The sequence below is a fragment of the Sciurus vulgaris genome (assembly GCF_902686455.1).
Source record: "Sciurus vulgaris genome assembly, chromosome: 11".
NCBI lineage: Eukaryota > Metazoa > Chordata > Mammalia > Rodentia > Sciuridae > Sciurus > Sciurus vulgaris.
This window is the reverse complement of record NC_136472.1, coordinates 15,657,579-15,676,215: the sequence shown is the minus strand read 5'-3', so window position 1 is coordinate 15,676,215 and position 18,637 is coordinate 15,657,579. Positions and strand designations below refer to the sequence as shown.

Sequence of the window (18,637 nt, the reverse complement as noted above, 5' to 3'; positions counted from 1 at the left end):
TAGGATTCATATCCTAAAAAGTGACTCAAAGCTACAAAATATTAAACTCAGTATGATAGGACTCAGAACTCAATGATTTTATTCATTCAAGAAATATTTATTAGACTCTAACATGAAACAAGCATTTATGCAGGTACTAAGGATCATGTAGCATAACAAAGTCACTCTTCTAAGAGTTCACATTCTAGCTCTGGGATATAAATAAGATATGATTGAACAAATACATAGTGGGTGAAGGTTGGTAAGAACTCTGAAGACATAGGAGGAGGGGACATTTTATGTGGTGAGTAGAGAGTGACTATTTCATGCAGGAGGTCGGTTATGGTCTCCAAGACAAGGTGACATTGAAGCAAAGACCTGAATGGAGTGAGGACATTCCCACAGGGAACAGGATGCTCTCAGGCCCCTCGGGCATGAGCATGCTTGAAGTGATGACAAGACAAGAATGCAACTCAACTGAAATATAAATGAATGGCCAGATTTAACAATTAACCACCTCAAAGAATTTGCAGAAAGCAAAATGTTTACTTAACACTCTAAAAGTTTGAGGGTAATACAATTTCACAGCAAACTTTAATTTTTAAATACCCTGAAAGTTTGTAATAAAAATACTTTTTATTTTTCCTGAATTTTCTTATTTTCTATTTTACTCTTTTCAAAATTAAAATTTTGTCCATCTTGGTTGTGTAGAAGGACTCAGTCAAAGAGAAATATTAATTCATATGAGATGCCAGATTTTTGCATTTCTTTTGCTAAAATGTGCTAATGAGAGCATACATTTGTTTAGTTATATATCATATTTTCTTCTCAAAATAGAAACTATTAGAATAATAGTGAAATATTAGAAAAATATCAACCCAAATTTGTATTCTAACACCCAAACAACATATTATGTTTATTAAACTTGAGTGTATTAGGTTTCTCCAGTAAAACAGAATCAAGGAAAATATATATAATTTTTCATGTAACTATTATTTATATTATTTTTCATATATACTTTTTCATATAAGAGGAAATTTATATGAGTATAGCCTTCTGTAATTGTGGAGGCTTAAGATCCCTTGATGTGCTATATGCAAGCTGGAGATCAAGGAAAGCAAGTGGTTATTCCAGTCTGAATTCAAAGCTCCGAGGAGGAGGAGGTGAGCTGCCTGGTTCTGGTCTTGAAGACCTAAGGCTCAAGAGTCAGGAACAGATCAGTAGACATATCACAGAGTGAGAGAACACTCATGTCCCAGTGAAAAGACAGAGAGAGAGAGAGAGAGAGAGAGAGGTATGGAGAATTTACATTCCTGTACTCTTTTGTTCTAGTTGGGTGAGCCCTCATTGGATTGGATGATAGACACCCAGCCGTTAATGAGAACAGATCCTTTTACCAACATCCACTATTTTAAATACTAGACTCTATTGGAAACACCCTCATTAACATGCAAGGAATATTATTTTCCCAGATATCTGGGTATGCCTCTATCCAATCAAACTGACACGTAAAAGTATCTACCACAAACAGTTAACGTTGCATTTAATTCTGACAAATTTGCCACACCTCTATGGGGTAATAGTATAGGGCACTCACCCCATTTTCTCTGATTATGGACTGTTTTCTGCACTTCTTATATGTACGTTTGCATTGACACATGGTACAAAATTTTCATGTGAAATGAGCAAATACATAAATCCTTAGTGAGGGTTTTGACAAGAAGATCTCAAAAAGCTAATTTAGTCATTCTCACTCAGGTATTTCTTTCTGGATATAATATTGTCTTTTTCCCAGGAAATAAACTTTTACAGAAGTAAGGGTATCACTACAAGAGCATAACTTTAGTGGAGTCTCAATATAACTCAGTACATGAAGATTTGATGGGGATGAATCCAGGATAGTGCATGTAATGAGGGTAAAATCAAAATCCTAAAGATTATATTGATTCCAAAATTTAATGCATTTTTGAACTTTTAAGAAAGCCCTCTTGACCTCCTTGTTTCTCAGGCTGTAGACCATAGGGTTCAACATGGGGATGACCATGGTGTAGAACACGGAGGCAATTTTGTCAGTGTCCATGGAGCGGCTGGAGCTGGCTGTAAGTACATGAAGATGACTGTCCCATAGAAAATGGAGACAGCAGTGAGGTGGGAGGCACAGGTGGACAGAGCCTTCCTGTGTCCTGAAACCGAGTGCATCTTTAGGATGCTAATAAAAATGAAAGTGTAAGATATGCAGATCACCAGGGAGAGCAAAAAAGATGTTGAAAATCACAATATACACTAGAAGCATCTCATTCACATGTCTATCAGAGCAAGAGAGAGCCATGACTGCTGGAATATCACAGAAAAAATGGTGGACCACGTTGGACCTGCAGAAGGTGAGACTGAACGTGTCTGTAGTGTAGATTGAGGCATTTAGGAAACCAATGACATAAGAGCCAGAAATCAGCCAAGTGCACCACCCTGGTCGTCATGGTGGTGGTGTAGTACAGGGGCTCACACACAGCTGCATAGGGGTCATAAGCCATTGAGGCCAAAAGGACAATTTTCCACAGTTGCCAAAGACTGCAAAAAGGAACATCTGAGCAGCACAAGCATTGTAGGAGATAACTGTGTCTCCTAGAAGGAGTCCAGCCATGACCGTGGGGAGTGACAGCTGAGGAGTAACAGATGTCCACCAGAGACAGGTTGCCAAGGAAGTAGTACATGGGAGTGTGGAGACGAGAGTCCAAGACGATCAACAGGATCATCCCCAGGTTCCCAGCCAGAGTGATGGTGTAGATGAGCAGGAACGTCAGAAAGAGGGGAAGCTGCAGACCTGGGTCACTGGTCAGTCCCAGCAGGATGAACTCTGTCACTTCTGTCCTGTTCTCCATCAGCATGTCTGCTCTGTAAACCACTAGAAAAAAAGGAAAACAAGAAAATGAAATGAATGAAATTGGATATATGGCATAAGATATATTCTGTTACTGTAGCAACAATTAATATTTCAAGATTGTCCAGAATAATTATGGACTCAATAATGAAATTGAATGAATTAATAATATTACAGTGCTGCATAGTATGAGTCTGAGGAATTTAATGGATCATGTGCACAATGGTAAAATCTTATGCATTTGTTTACTGAGACATAAGCAACTTAAAATGATAAAAAAGACTTGCCTGGATGTATCTATCTATGAATTCATTTCTCTTAAGCTCAGTAGAAAGTGAGACTTCCATGGTGCCCACCTGTAAGAACTGCTATAGGCATTTTAGATATGTGTTCAAACCCTGCTCTTCAAAATGTTTATGAGTTTAGTCAGTTGTCACATCCATATAAATTATTTAGGCAAAAGTTAAATTATTCATATTACAAAAATATTAACTGATGATCTCTGCACTGGACCCAACCAAATTTCAACACATGATAAGTGGTTTCTAAATCCAAGGGTCTAAAGAAAATTTAAATACAACTATGTTTAACTGAGTTTGCAATCACTCATGTCTTTATGGCTCAAACTCAAGGTTTTGAGGTATCCCAGTGAATAAGACAATGGTTGATCAGATGGTAATTTTGTCTTGTTCTCTGTATAGTTTCATCTCACTGGAGGTAAAACAAATAAAACCAATGAAACAAACCTTCAGGAGAGTTGAAATGACCCTTCTTTCACTAACAAAAATGTCCTCAGTGAGTTAACAAGCTCTGAACTGAATGGTAAAACAGCCTGTGTTCTCATCAGCACATCTGCACCTGTTGAAAATGGTGTGGTTTCAAGCACTAACTTTTGGATTGGCTTGAAGAAGACTTCTACTTCTGAACCTTTGTAGCACATCTCTGTGCATAGTAGATGCAGTGGGATAGCTGTGGTCATAGGAACAAGTTCATCTTGCAGATGTGTTTCTGCATATCCTCAAATGCAGCAGACACAGAGCTCAGGTCCCTGGGAGAGGACACATATTCCACTTACCATTTACCACATGAGAGACACTTGTTCTGAACCATCTCCCAGGAATGCCATATTTCTACCTGCAAAATCAAGAAAGCAAGGAGACCTACTCTGAGGCATTATTGTGAGAACTAATTAAGATAATGAATACATGAAACACAGTAAGATGCTGGGTGTGAAGCACAGACTGATAAGTGTTAATTGTCGCATTGTTCTTAGGATGGGATAACAGTTCATCTTGGTTTGGTCAAGGTAGTTGCCGACATGCAGGGATTCAGTCCTAGGCGATGTAAAAGCCTAGAGTCCTCTCCTCCCAATTTGCATTTCCTCCCCTCCAGGGCCACTGTGAGACTGTGTGATCTTCAGTGCTTCTCACTGTGCCCTTCACCAAGCATGTGATTGCTCTTCCTGGAATTCCATGTGGGCCACTGATATTAAAAATTCCTTCCTTGAAATCCATATTTTAGTTTGGGTTAAAGAGTCTGTTGTTCCTAAAACTCATTCTTCCCCTCAGTGGTGTCTTCCCATAGCCAAACAATAGAGACCCAGTGTTGAAAGTTTTCAATTTATGGCCTGTCAGTAGGTCACACAGTTTTGTGGCAAGATCTCCATTGCATAATATTTTATTTGAATTTGTTCCTGTGTAGTAACAGTAACTTCCATTTATTTAAATTGAAGCTTTTTGAAAGATATCCATGCAACAGTCACTACTATTCCTTAACATTTCTCTCCTAAGCCTTTGGCAACTTCAATTTATGAATCTGCCCCTGAAGACATTATAGTTGCAATCTTAACACACATGTTCACATTTAACCATGCTCTAGAACATATTTATAGAAGAATATCACATGATAATTATAATATTTTACAAACATGTGTGAGTGTGTAAGGTAGGCCATGTGAATATTCCTACTTCCTAATAAGGAAGCGGGATTTGAAAAGGTGGTACAGATAGTATGAGAAAGACTCAAGATTTACAAGTTAAATACACCTCCCAAGAATAACATGATATAATTATGAAAGGTCTTGAAATGCAGATCAAAGCATGTTAATACACTGAAGACTCTTGTGGTTTAAAGAAGGGTAATTTCACTATTCTGAATTTTGGGTTGTGTTGCATGCATTTATTTTTAACTCTCTAATGAGGTGCAGATGTATAGTGAATAAGATAATATCACTAACCAATGAAGAACAACATCTTATTTTTGGTTCATAAGTTTCTTGAGAAAGAAGCATGACTTGTTAAATAATCACTGAATGTATCATGCCAATCATTTTTTAAAAATATTTTTTAGGGTCAATGGACCTTTATTTTACTTACTTTTTTGTGGGACTGAGAATCGAACCCAGTGTGTTGAACATGCCAGGCAAGGGCTGTCCACTGAGCTACAACCCCAGCCCAGTAGCAAACATTTTGACATTTATAAACCAGACTCACATCACCATTTCAGAAATATTTTGAAAGCATCTCTTTCTATTTGCAAATAAGTCATAGTAGTTTCGGCAACCCACTACTTTTGCATGAATTCCATTTCTTACTAAAATGTTTGTGGATTATAGAGGTTTAACACTGTTACAGATGAAAGAAAAGTCCATCCAGAAGAGCAATTTTGAAATAGGAAAAAGAGCTTTGCATTTTGCAAAGGTACTGTTAGAGTTTTCTCTCAGGCTGTGATCAAAAAAGTCCAACTTCTCCAAGGAAGGGAAAATGGAGGCAACAATGTTAACATAGATCAAGCTCTGAATCTACATGAATTCTTTCTGTGCTCTTGAAAACTGACTTACCTCCTTCTGATTTGTAATATAAACATGATCAGTAACTTCTCTCACACAAGTCACAGATTATTTCTGTAAATAATAAACAAGAAAGGTCCTTAAAACATGGTGAAGGTGTGGTCATTTAGAAAGCAATCCATGTGATTGTTATCTTTTAACTTTCCCTGACTCTGGTTGAAGGCTCACAGGAAGTCTTCTCTTCAGAAGAAGGCCTCCTTGCACTAACAATTGTCACTCAGATGAATGAATGACATTCAGTGGGGCATGGCATGCAGGTGTCCCTCTTTAAATGACAATGATGTTTGGGTCATGTTGAGATTGCAGAGGCTAATGCATGGAGATCTGGAGAGAATTATAGAAACTGAGAGATCTCTGGAGGCTTGCCCTGTGAGATTATCTGAACATCCACATCAAGTTTTCCTAAGGTAGAAGCAATTAACCTGTCTGTAGGGATCAAGGTGGTTATTATATTTTTAAAATAAATGATAAATGGGAAACAAAAAATACATATGTGTGGGTAGTTTGAAATGTTTATATGTGTATAAGTGTGTGTGTATTGATTAATGTTTATGTCAGGTTAAACATGACTGTCCATTCAAACACTTATCATTTTCTTAATACTAAAAACTTTCTAAATTCTTTTGTCTACTGTTTTGAAATGCGCCACAGTATATAATTGTTTTCTAGAGCCACCTAAATGTGCACTGTTCTGTTTGTGCAGTTGTCAATAGTGCTGGAAGGTCTCACTGACGTGCTAACTTCATTTTCTTTGAATTTATAGTCAGTATGGGATTGCCGAATCGCGTGGTAGTCCTATTTTTAACTCTTTCATAACCTCCCACAATGTCTGTGCTCATCTGCTTTCCAACCAGCAGTGTGTGCCGCTTCCCTTTTCTTCCACATCCTTCCCAGGGCTGGTTATTTTTAGTCTTTTTGATAAGCGCCATTTTTACTATGGTGAAGTGCTCTCTCACTGTGGTTTTGATTTGTCTTCCACTGCTGATCAGTGAATCTGAGCGCTCTGTCATATTGCCTGCTGGTCATTTGTGTGTCTTGCATTTTCAAATGTCTGTTGCTCAATTTTCATTACTTTTTTGTTTTTTTTTTTTAAACTTTTGGAGTTACTTCCGTGTACTGTGTATCCATCCCTTTTCAGATTTACATGTTTCACATGTTCTCCACCACCCTGTAGACTTTCTTGCTAATCTGTTGATAGTTTCCTTTGCTGTACAGACGCTTCTTAGTCTGATGTAATTCCATTTGCCTATTTCTTGTTTTCTGGGTCTGTTCTTCTGCAAAGGCAGTCTTTCCAAAACCTCTTTGCAATCCCTGTGTTGAAGCTTTCCCCTATGTTCTTTCTGTAACCTCATAGTTTCTGTTCATAACTTAAGTCTTTCGTTCATTTCAAGTTAATTTTTGAACCTGGTGAGAGATAATTATCTAGTTTTCATCATTCTTTCATATGAATGACCTGTTTTCCAAACATCATTTATTTAAAAGGCTCTCCTTTCTCCAAAATGTGTTTCTTAGCACCCTTGTCAAAAATCAGTCATCTACAGATAGTGTCTAAATTTACGTCTGGCATATTTTGTTTCCCTGGTGTACGTGTCTGGATTCATGCCACTATTTTGCTGTTTGAATAATTCAGTTTGGGCAGAATTAATATTGTCAGAATGGTCATACCACCAAAAGCACTTTACAAATTCATTGCAATTCACATCAAAATTAAAATGGCATTCTTCATAGGAATAGAAAAAGCAGTCATGAAATCCATTTGGGAAAATAAGAGGCCCAGAATAGGCAAAGCAAGGCTTAGCAAGAAAAGCAAAGCAGGGAGGTATCACAATACTAGACCTTAGATTGTACTACAGAGCTATAGTAACAAAACAGCATGGTATGGCAACAGAACAGACGTAAAGACCAAATGAATAGAATAGCAGACATAGAGACAAACCTACATAAATACAGTTATCTCCTATATAACAAAGGTGCCAAAAAACATACATGGGAGAGAAGATAGCCTCTTTAACAAACGGTGCTGGGAAAACTGGAAATCCGCATGTAGTAGAATGAAACATAATCCCAACTATACCCTGCACAAAACCCACCACAAAGTGGATCGAAGACCTAAGAATGAGACTAGAAACCCTGCATCGGCTGGAAGATGTGGGTCCGACAATCAAACATATCAACTCAGGAACTGACTTCCTTAACAAGACTCCTAAAGCAAAGGACTAAAATCAAAAATCAATAATTCAGATGGCATCGAAGTAAAAAGCTTCTTCATACTGATGGAAACAATCAAGAGAAGAAAGAGCCTACAGAATAGGAGAAAATCTTTGCCACCTGCATTTCAGATAAGACATACAACAAAGAGACAAAAAAGAAAAACCAAAACAAACAAACAAAAAATATCCACAAATAACCCAGTCAATAAATAGGCAAAGGAACTAAACAGATTCTTCTCAAAACGAGTATGATGGACTACAATTATATAAAAAACTGTCCAACACCTCTAGCAATTAGAGAATGTCAAATTTAAAATTACACTGTTTCATCTCACTCCAGTCAGAATCACAACAATCAAGAATACAAGTAACAATAATGTAGGTGAGGATGTGGGGAAAATCTTATATTCATACACTGTTAGTGAGAGTGCAAATAGTGCAACCAATGTGGAAAGCAGTATGGAAATTCCTCAAAAATTTAGGTATGTAACCACAATTTGACCAAGTTATCCTGCTCCTCAGTATATATCCAAAGGAGTTAAAGTAGCACACTACAGTGACACAGCCATATCAAATATTTACTCTAGCTCAATTCACAATAGCTGGGCTCCGGAGCCAACCTAGATGCCCTTCAACAGATGAATGGATAAGAAACTGTGGTATACAAACACAATGGAGTATTACTCAGCCATTAAGAATGACTTTATGAAATTTTCTGGTAAATGGATGGATCTGGTAAATGGATGGATCTGTAGACTATTGTGCTAAGGGAAATAAGCCAATCTCAAAAAACGAACATTAGATGTTTTCTCTCATGTGGAAGGCAATCAACAATAAGTGGGGAGGGATGGAGAATAGAATTTTCAGTGGAGTAGAAAAGAGAAAAGGCGGGGAAGAAGTGGGGTTGGGAAAAAGAAAAACAGTGGAATGAATCTGATATAGCTTTCTTCTGTACAAGTACACCACAGTGAATCTCACCATGGTGGGCATCCACCTGAAATTAAAAAAAAATAACTATGGGTAAATGGCAGAAAGATCAGTAGAGGGGAGGGGAAAATTACTATGATGATGATGATTATTATTGTTGTTATTCTGATTATTATTGTTACCAGGAACTGATTTAGAACAATATATTCCGTATTTTTATAATTATGTCAAATTGGATTCTACTGTTACATATAACTAACTTTGAATATAATCTTAGCTGACAGCTTTTTATAAATAGTCTATCATGTTGAGATATTTTCCTTCTCTACCTAGTTGGTTCCATGCCTTTTTTTAATCTTGAAAATACATCAAATGCCTTGTCTTCACGTATTGAGATAATAATGTGGCTTTGTCCTTACTCTTCGTTGCTGTGGCATATCTTGTTTGCAGATTTGCAATATGCTGCACGTCCTTTCATCTGGGATGAATCCCACTTGACTGTAGTGAATAATATTTCAAATATGCTGTGGGATTCAGCTCACTAGTATTTTGTTGGGAAATTTTGCATGTGGGTTCATTAAGGATATGCAACTGCAGGTCCCTTTTTTATTGTGTATTTTGCCCTTTATGTGGTTTTAGTATTAGGATTATGCTGACCTCATGCAATGTGCTTCGAATGATTTCCCCTCCTCCCTCCCTCCTCCTGTCCTCCCTTCTCCCCCTCCTCCTCCTTCTTTTTCTTCTTCTTCATTTCTTTTGAACAACTTAGAGTATTGGTATTCATTTCTTCTTTATGTGAATGAAGTCATTTTCTTATTGTATGCTCTTTATTACTTATTCTCATTACTTGTACTGGGGTATTCATTATTCTCATCATTGTTACTGGGTTACTGGGTTACTTTTCTATTTCCTCATGATTTCCTCTGGGTTGTTCTATGGGTCTAGGATTTTGTCCATTTTGTCTAGGTCATCAAATTCATTTGTGTATCATTGTTCATAATGATCTCTAGTGATCTTTTGCATTTCTATTGTCTTCCTTTCATTTCTGATTTAACTGAATTTTCTATCTCTTTTGTGGTCTCACAAGTGACTTGTCTATTTTGTTTTTATGTTCCAAAAATCAGCTCTTTATTTTCTTGATTTTTAAAAAATTTCCATTTCATGTATTTCTCCTCTGATCTTCATTATTTTATTGTTTCTACTACTTTTTAACTTGGATCATTCTTATTCATTAGTTTCTCAAGCTGCAGTGAGTGATAAATTGTTTACTTGAGATCATTTTGCTTCTTTGGAGTAGGCACTAACTGCTATGACTTTCCCTCAGAGCTGCTTTCAATGTATCTATTGGGCTTGGAAGTCTCCATTTTTATTTATTTAAACAAAATTTTTTAAGCATCCCACTTGATTTCCTTCTTGATCCCCTGCTTGTTCAAAAGCAGTTTGTTTAATTTTCATTTATTTGAATAATTTCAAAAGATTTTCTTGTTACTGTTTTCTGTTTTCAGGTATTGTGGTCAGAAAAAACATTGAATAATATTAAAAAAAATGTCGAGACATTCTGTAGCCTTATTATCTAACCTGAAGAATGTTGCATATGCTGAAGAGAAGCATGCTAATTCAGCATCTGTCAAGTGCAGCTCTTGGATGAAATGTCCTGTACATGTCCCTGTGACCCATTTGGTTAGGTGCATCAATTCTGCTGTATCTGTGTTGATTTTCTGTTTGGGAGAGCTTCTCATTCCAAAGATAGAGTATTAAAGTCCCCAAGTATTACTGTTTTGGAGTCTGTATCTGCCTGTCATCTGGAAGTTTATCCTTTTTATAAAAGTAAAAAAAAAAAAAAAAAAACTGATGAATATAGCTACATAACTAGACAACAACAAGTATAATTGAATTTTACTTCTAAATTCTTTACTTTCTTACTTGGCTTTAAAATACACAAAGCATTGATCATAAACTTATGTTAAAGGACACAAAACATACAAAAAATTTTTTGGGGATGAAAACATGAATCTCGGGATATAGCTACATAGGAGCAGAGGCTGTATCTATTCACACCTCTGCCATACTCATGCTCTACTGGACAAAACACACTTCTCAGCTGAAGAAGACCTTGGAAGGTGGGAAGACCTACCATTCTGTTGGATAGGCAGAATTAATATTGTCAAAATGATCATACTGCCTTTATAATGAAAAAGAAAACAATCTTCATAATATATATACATATGTGTGTGTGTTACTTGCAGAATATATGACTAAATTAAAGGAGTTCTGATTCTGAAGAACCTGCATAAGACTAATTTTGGTATTGAAATTGGTTCTACAGGAGCAGAATCTTAAGGATGAGTTTTCTGATTTGCTTCTGGGGATTCTGGAATTGGATCTCCAAACTGGTTAGCTTGAAGAAGCACTGATGACTATATTTTCAGTAGTGAATAGAACACAGCAGTCCATGACAAACTCTGGCAATAGAGCAACACAAAATACCACCACTGGATACTCATAATAAAATACTCCAAAAACAAGAATCTGAATAACCATGAGCATGCGCCCACTCAAAGTTCATGTGAGACCAAAGTTTCAGTGTGATCACTTATTTAATTAGTGTTACTTGCTACTTAATCGATTATGAATCCCTAGTAAAAATTCTGAGACACTTTGAAATGATCTACCTCATGATGGTATTTTGAGAAAATCATTTTGGAATCAAAAATAACTTTCCTACGTACAAATATGAATACATAACCAGTGAAAGTTAACATCACGCACAACCTGGAAAATGGGATTATAATTAGATTAAATCATACTACCCTTATGGATAATATGTCAAAATACACTCTACTGTTACATACTAAAATGTACAAGAAAAAGTTTAAATGAAATCAATTACATAAAAATTTAAGACAAAAGATAAAAAACACAAATTGGGGTGAAAGTGAAGAGTGTGAAAACTGAGTGACAATGTAGAAAAAAAAATTTCAAGAAATCAGAAAATAAGCAATCATGAGAGACACTGAATTTTGATCTGTAAGATTTTTATTATGCAAAATTCACTTAATAAAAAATGCTCAAAAGCTTCAAAATATTGATGCAATTAAATGCAAATCTGAGTTATTCATTTCTTTTACAAATATTTATTAAAATTTACTATGAAACAGGGACCTACTAAGGGACCAATAGTCATGTTGGGACAAATCTGATAAAGTCAATGCTCTCAGGGAGTTCACACAGTTGGGGAAGTTAAACAAGAAAAAAGTAAACAAATATATAGGATGTGAGGGCTGATAAGTACTATGAAGAAAGATAAAGGAGTCCCTACTATCATTTTTGGTGGTGAGTGAAGAGTGACTATCTCATACAGGTTGTTTTGGGAAGACTTCATGACAGGGTAGCATTGAAGCAAAGCCCTGGATGGAGTGAGGACATTCCCACAGGGAACAGCAGGCTCAAGGTCCTCAGGCATGAGCAAGGGTCTCATTGGGAAGAGACAGCAAGGATATCAGTGAGAAGGAAGAGGTATGAAGGACACACAGCTGATAAGAGAGAATGCAGCTCAACATAAAACATGACTGGGTGGAATTAACAACTTCAGAGTATTTGCAGAAATAAAAGTGTGCAACATGATTTCTCAGTTTAATTTTTCAATGTTTTAAAATTTTGCAGGAATATATGAGTATATTGAAACATTTTTCCTGAACTTTCTAATTTCAACTCTGGAGATATGGAGGTTGAATGACCTCCATGTGCTATCTGCAAGGTGGAGGACAAGAAAGGAGGCGGCGGGATCCTGTTCGAGTTTTAAAGGTCTAAGCCTGGAAGGTGAGCATGACTTGGGCAAGTCTTGAAGACCAGAGTGCCAAAGTGCAGGGTCAGATCAGAGGTCTAGTGTGCAAGGTGAGAGAAGATGGATGTCCCAGAAAAGGGAGAGAGAGAGAGAGAGAGAGAGAGAGGAGAGAGAGAGGAGAGAGAGAGAGAGAGAGAGAGGAGAGAGAGAGAGAGAGAAGAGAGAGAGAGAGAGAGAGAGAGAGAGAGAGAGAGTTGTCCCTTTCTCTGCTTTTTGTTCTGCAGGCAAGCCCTCAGTGGATTGGCAGATGGCTCCTCACCTTGGTCACTAAGTCTACTGCTTCAAATGCTAGATTCCAGGGAAAGCCCTCAAGGACACTGTGGGCAAATATGTTACTGGGTCTCCTAGCAATCCCTTAATGTATTCAAATTAAACCAAAGTTATCCAAACAAGTAGCCCCATTACATTTAATTCTAGCAAATTTACCACATCCATTTGTGTGTGATGCTCAATGACACTTGAGTGCATTGCTTGTGTTCCTTCTTAGTGCAGCTGTTTTAAAAATATTTACATTGACTAGGGTATTATTAATTAGTGGTAAAAAAAATACCATGTAAAATGCATGAGTACATCAATGTCCTTAATGGCAATTTTGATAAGTAGACATCAAGATAACTTAGTCATTCTAATTCGGGCATTAATTTCTGGACTTAATGTTTTCTTTTCCCATTAAATAGACTTTCCAGAGGTAAGAATATCACATCAAGAACTTACCATCACTGTGACCGCAGATGTACTCAGTACATAGAGAAGACCTGAGAGGAATGAACCAAGGAATCTTAAACACCAAACCACAAGGTTAAAATCAAAATCCTAAAGATTATTCTGCTCACAACAAATGAACACCTTCTTGAATTTTACGAATGCACTCTTGACCTCCTTGTTCCTCAGGCTGTAGATCACAGGGTTCAGCATGGGGATGACCATAGTGTAGAACACAGATGCAATGTTATCCGTGACTGAAGAATGACTGGAGCTGGGCTGTAAGTACATGAAGATAATAGTCCTATAGAAAATGGAGATAGCACTGAAGTGGGAGGCACAGGTGGACAGAGCCTTCCTGTGTCCTGCACCTGAGTGTTATCTTTAGGATGGTGATAAAAATAAATATGTAGGATATTAAGATTATGAAGAGAGCAAAGAAGATATTGAAGCTGGCTACGTGAATAAGAATGAGTTCATTCACATGTCTGTCCGAGCAAGAGAGGACCATGAGTGCTGGAACATCACAGAAGAAGTGATGGATCACATTGGAAAGACAGAACACAAGGATGAAGGTGTTCTCAGTGTGGATGGAGGCATTGATAAAACCAATGACATAACAGCCTATGATCAGCGAAGTACACACACTGGTTGTCATGGTGGTGGTGTAGTGCAGGGGCTTACACACTGCTACATAATGATCATAGGCCTTTGAGGACAACAGATAATTTTCAACAGTAGCAAAGGCTCCAAAAAAGAACATCTGAGCAGCAAGCATTGTAGGAGATGACCTTGTCTCCTACAAGAAGCCCAGCCATGACATTGGGAGTGACAGCTGAAGAGTAGCAGAAGTCCACCAGAGACAGGTTGCCAAGGAAGAAGTACATGGGAGTGTGGTGACAGGAGTCCAAGATGATCAACAGGATCATCCCCAGATTCCCAACCAGAGTGATGGTGTAGATGAACAGGAACGTCAGAAAGAGGGGAAGCTGCAGACCTGGGTCACTGGCCAGTCCCAGCAGGATGAACTCCGTCACTTCTGTCTGGTTCTCTATCAATGTTATCTGGGAATAACTGGATGCTCTAGCTACTAGGGGAAAAAAAGTGGGTGGTGGAAATAAAATTAGGAAATGAATTGAAATTGGAAATCATAGCACAAGATATATTCTGTTATTATAGTAGTAACTCTTATTTCAATATGCTCCAGAAAATACTTAGGGTTTATAATCAAATTGAGTATAGTACTTAAATACAGGGATGTATACTGTGAATCTGAGAAATTTAATGGATCATGTACACAATTTTAAATTTTTTTATTTTTGGTAAATGAGACCTAGATCACTTAAAATTACAAAAATTATTCCTTGAATGTATCTCTCTGTGACTTCTTTTGATCTCAATAAAACTAAAACTTCCATGTTGCTCACCTGTTAGAACTGCTATAGGCATGTGAGATGTGTGTTCACCCTCTCTAGAAATACTGTGAGTTTGATTATCTGTTACATTCCTATACATTACTTAGCAAATGAAGATAAACTATTCATATTTGAAAATATTAATTGGTGATCTCTTCTCTGGACCCATACCAACCATCAACTCATGGGAAGCGGTTTCTAAATCCAAATTTCTGAAGAAAATTTAAATAAAACTGTGTTTAACTGAGCTTATAATTACTCATTGTCTCCTTTAGTTTACATCCAATGTTTGAAGTATCACAGTGAACAAGACAATGGTTGATTACATGGTAATTCCATCTTGTTCTCTGTATATTTTCCTCTCATTGGAGGTATAGCAAATGAAACATTTAAAACAAAAATTCAGAGCAGTTGAAATGACCCCTCTTTCAATGATGCAAGTGTCTTCGATGCATTTACAATGGATCGAAGGGTAAAATTGCCTGTGCTCTCACCAGCACATCTGCCCAGGTTGACCGTGGTGTGGTTCTCACCTGAATATCATTTACTACTTGCATGATCAAGAACGCAATGAGACCTACCTTGAGGCATTAGGGAGAATTAGTTAAGATAATAAACACATGAAATACAGTAAAATGTTGGTGTTATGCACAGAACAATACATGTTAGTGTCACCTCATTTTAAGGCTGGGATAATGGTTCATCTTGGTTTGGTCAAGGTGTTTGCCAACATGCAGAGATTCAGTCCTAGGTGATGTGAAAGTCTAGAGTCTTCTCCTTCCAATTTCCCTTTCCTCCCATCCAGGGCCACTGTGAGACTGTGTGATCTTCAGCGCTTCTCACTGTGCCCTGAACCAAGCATGTAATTGCTGTTCCTGAAATTTCACGTGGGCCACTGATATTAAAATTCCTTCCTTGAAATCCATATTTTAGTTTGGGTAAAAGAGTCTGTTGTTCCTAAAACTCATTCTTCTCCTCAATGGTGTCCTCCCATAGCCAACAATGGAAACCCAGTGTTGAAAGTTTTCATTTATGGCCCATCATTTGGTCACACAGTTTTGTGGCAAGATCCCCATTATACAATATTTCATTTGAATTTCTTCTTTTGTAGTAACAGTGACTTCAATTGTATTGAATTGATGCATTTTGAAGGATACCCATGCAATTGTTACTACTATCCCTAAATATTTCTCCCCTAAGCCTTTGGCAACTTTATTTATGAACCTGGCCCTGAAGACATTATCATTGCCAGTCTTAACATGATCACTTTTACTATATACCATGCTCTAGAACACATTTCCTAGAAAAATAATATGTGATAATAATAATATATTACAAATAAGTGTGCATGTGTAAGGTAGGTTTTGTGATTATTCTTACATATCAGTAATTGTTACCTTGAAAAGTTATGTTATGCTGTAAAATTATTCAGGTAGTATGAGAAAGACTAGAGATTTACAAGTTAAATATACCTCCTGAGAATAACATGATATGATTATGAAAGTGTTGAAATTCAGGTCAGAGCATGTTAATTCACTTAGGACCCTTTTATGTTTAAAGAAGGGTCATTCTCTGTTTTGAGGGGCTTTTTATGTATGTGTGTTTATTTTTTAATCTCTAAAGAGATGAAAATACATAGAGAATAAGAAAATATCACTGATCAGTCAAAATATCACATTTTATTTTTGGTTCAGACTTTTGTTGAGAAAGAAGCATCATTTGTTATATAAATCTCTGAACATGTCATGCTAAACATTTTGACTTTTATGTCTCAGACTCACGTCATCATTTCAGGAATATTTTGAAAGCATCTCTTTCTATTTGCAAATAACTCCTAGTAGGTTAGGCAACCCACTGCTTTTGCATGAATTCCATTTCTTATTAAATGTGTGTGGATTATAGAGGCTTAACACCTTGTACAGATGAAAGAAGAGTCCGTGCAGAGTAGTGATTCTGAAATATGAAAAGCAGCTATGCAATATTGTATAGGTACTGCTAATCCTTCTCTCAGGTAGTGATCCAAACCTACCTTCTCCAAGGAAGGGAACAAGGGAGAAAAAAACACTAACATGATCAGTTTCTGAATTTATATGAATGCTTTCTGTACTTGTGAAAACTCGCTTACTTCTGATCTGTAATATAAACATGATCAGTAACTTCTCCCACACAAGTCACAGATTGTTTCTGTAAGTAACAAACAAGAAAGGTCCATAAAACCTGGTGAAGGTGTCATCATTGAAAAGCAATCCATGTGATCTTCTCTTTTCAGTGCTTTCCTTGACCCTGACTGAAGGTTCATAGGAAGTCCTCTTCTCAGAAGAAGGCCTGTTTTCACTAACAACTGTCACTCAAGGAATGAATGACATCCAGTGGGGCATGGGACTCAGGTTTTCTTCTAAACTCATGTGATGTTAGTCATGTTGAGAGTGTAGAGGCTAATGCATGGAGCGCTGGAGAGTTTTTATAGAAGCTCAGAACTTTCTGGAGGTGTGCCTGTGAGAATATTTGAACCTCCACATCAAGTTTTCCTATGGAAGAACCAATGAACCTGTCTGGCAGTCACGTCAGTTACAAATTGTTAAATAAATTTGTTGCTTAAGTGATAAATGAAAACCCAAAATACACATATTTATGAGTACTGTGAAGTATGTATGTATATATACATATACAGTGCAATGTTTACATCAGGATAAGAATTTTTATATACTTTTACTTGTAGGTGGACACAGTACCTTTATGTTTACTTCATCCTCAGGATTGAACCCAGGGCCTCTTATTGTGCAGCTGAGAGCACTCTACTACTGAGCCACGGATCCCTGCACCAGGATCAGCATTTTTTGTTTTGTTTTCATTTTTTGTAGTTGATATAGCTTTATTTTACAAATAAAAAGTTATTAAAAAAAAAACACTATAAGCAAAGTTAAATGGCAATCTGGGAAATAATATTTACCTCTCGTATTATGAACAAAGGATTACATACCATCTCCTACCCTTGGCAAAACAAAACAAAACAAACCAGAAAGAACCCCTAGATATTGCTAAATCTTAAACCACCTTCTAAAAAGTGAAACACAGAGTTCCCAGAACAGGATATACAACTGGTCCTTCAACAAATGAAGAAAGTTTTTGCCTCACTCCTGGTAAGATAAAGACAGGTTTTTGAAACATAGAAAGTCTCTTCCTAAAGACTCCTTGAAAATCTAGGTCTAAACTTTTTTATTTCCTGGTTGAGACCCTGATAAGGGCTACCCATCTTATTCAGGTGTATGTCTTTGAGACAGAATCTGCTATGTTGCCAGGCTGGCCTCCAACTCAAGGCCTCAAGTGATCCTCCTGCCTCAGCCTCCTGAGTAGTTGGGACAACAGGTGGGCACACATCACACCCCCAAGTAAGTGTGTGTATTTTTATTAACTTGAATCATATTGTCCTGCTCCGTTGGTCATCCTTTCCTCTATCCAAGTCAGTTTTGAGGATCTAGGGGCCCAGAAGCACTACTTTTTATCCTTCCCTGTTGCTGTTCCTGCAGTGTTTCATCATCCAGGAATGTCACTACAGTTAGCTAATCTATGAGGCTGTTCAACTGGTCACTAACATGAACTCATGTACCTGCTCTCTGGTCGGGGGAGGGGGGGGGGGGGGTGTTCTGTGAGAACATGGACCTAAACATGGTTCCCAAGAAGGTGACTTCCAATATCACTCAGATCGGGAGGAAATATTTACATCTCATATTGTGAACATAGGATTCAAAACTTTGAACTTCACACCCAACAAAGTCAAAAGCATGAAAACCAATGGCATTTTAAGGAGGGGCAATAGCTGGAGAGGAGGTTGTA

At 37.2% G+C, this 18,637-nt stretch overlaps 1 pseudogene across 1 annotated transcript; it reads right to left on the bottom strand.

The window, feature by feature from the left end:
* Positions 1-1,909: 1,909 nt before the first annotated feature.
* LOC306638406 lies at positions 1,910-15,394 on the bottom strand (annotated as a pseudogene). The gene is made up of 4 exons: positions 15,385-15,394; positions 13,548-14,478; positions 13,401-13,464; positions 1,910-2,881 (listed from the first exon to the last, which is right to left on the bottom strand). The product of its transcript is annotated as an uncharacterized misc_RNA (transcript).
* Between the last annotated feature and the right edge of the window lie 3,243 nt (positions 15,395-18,637).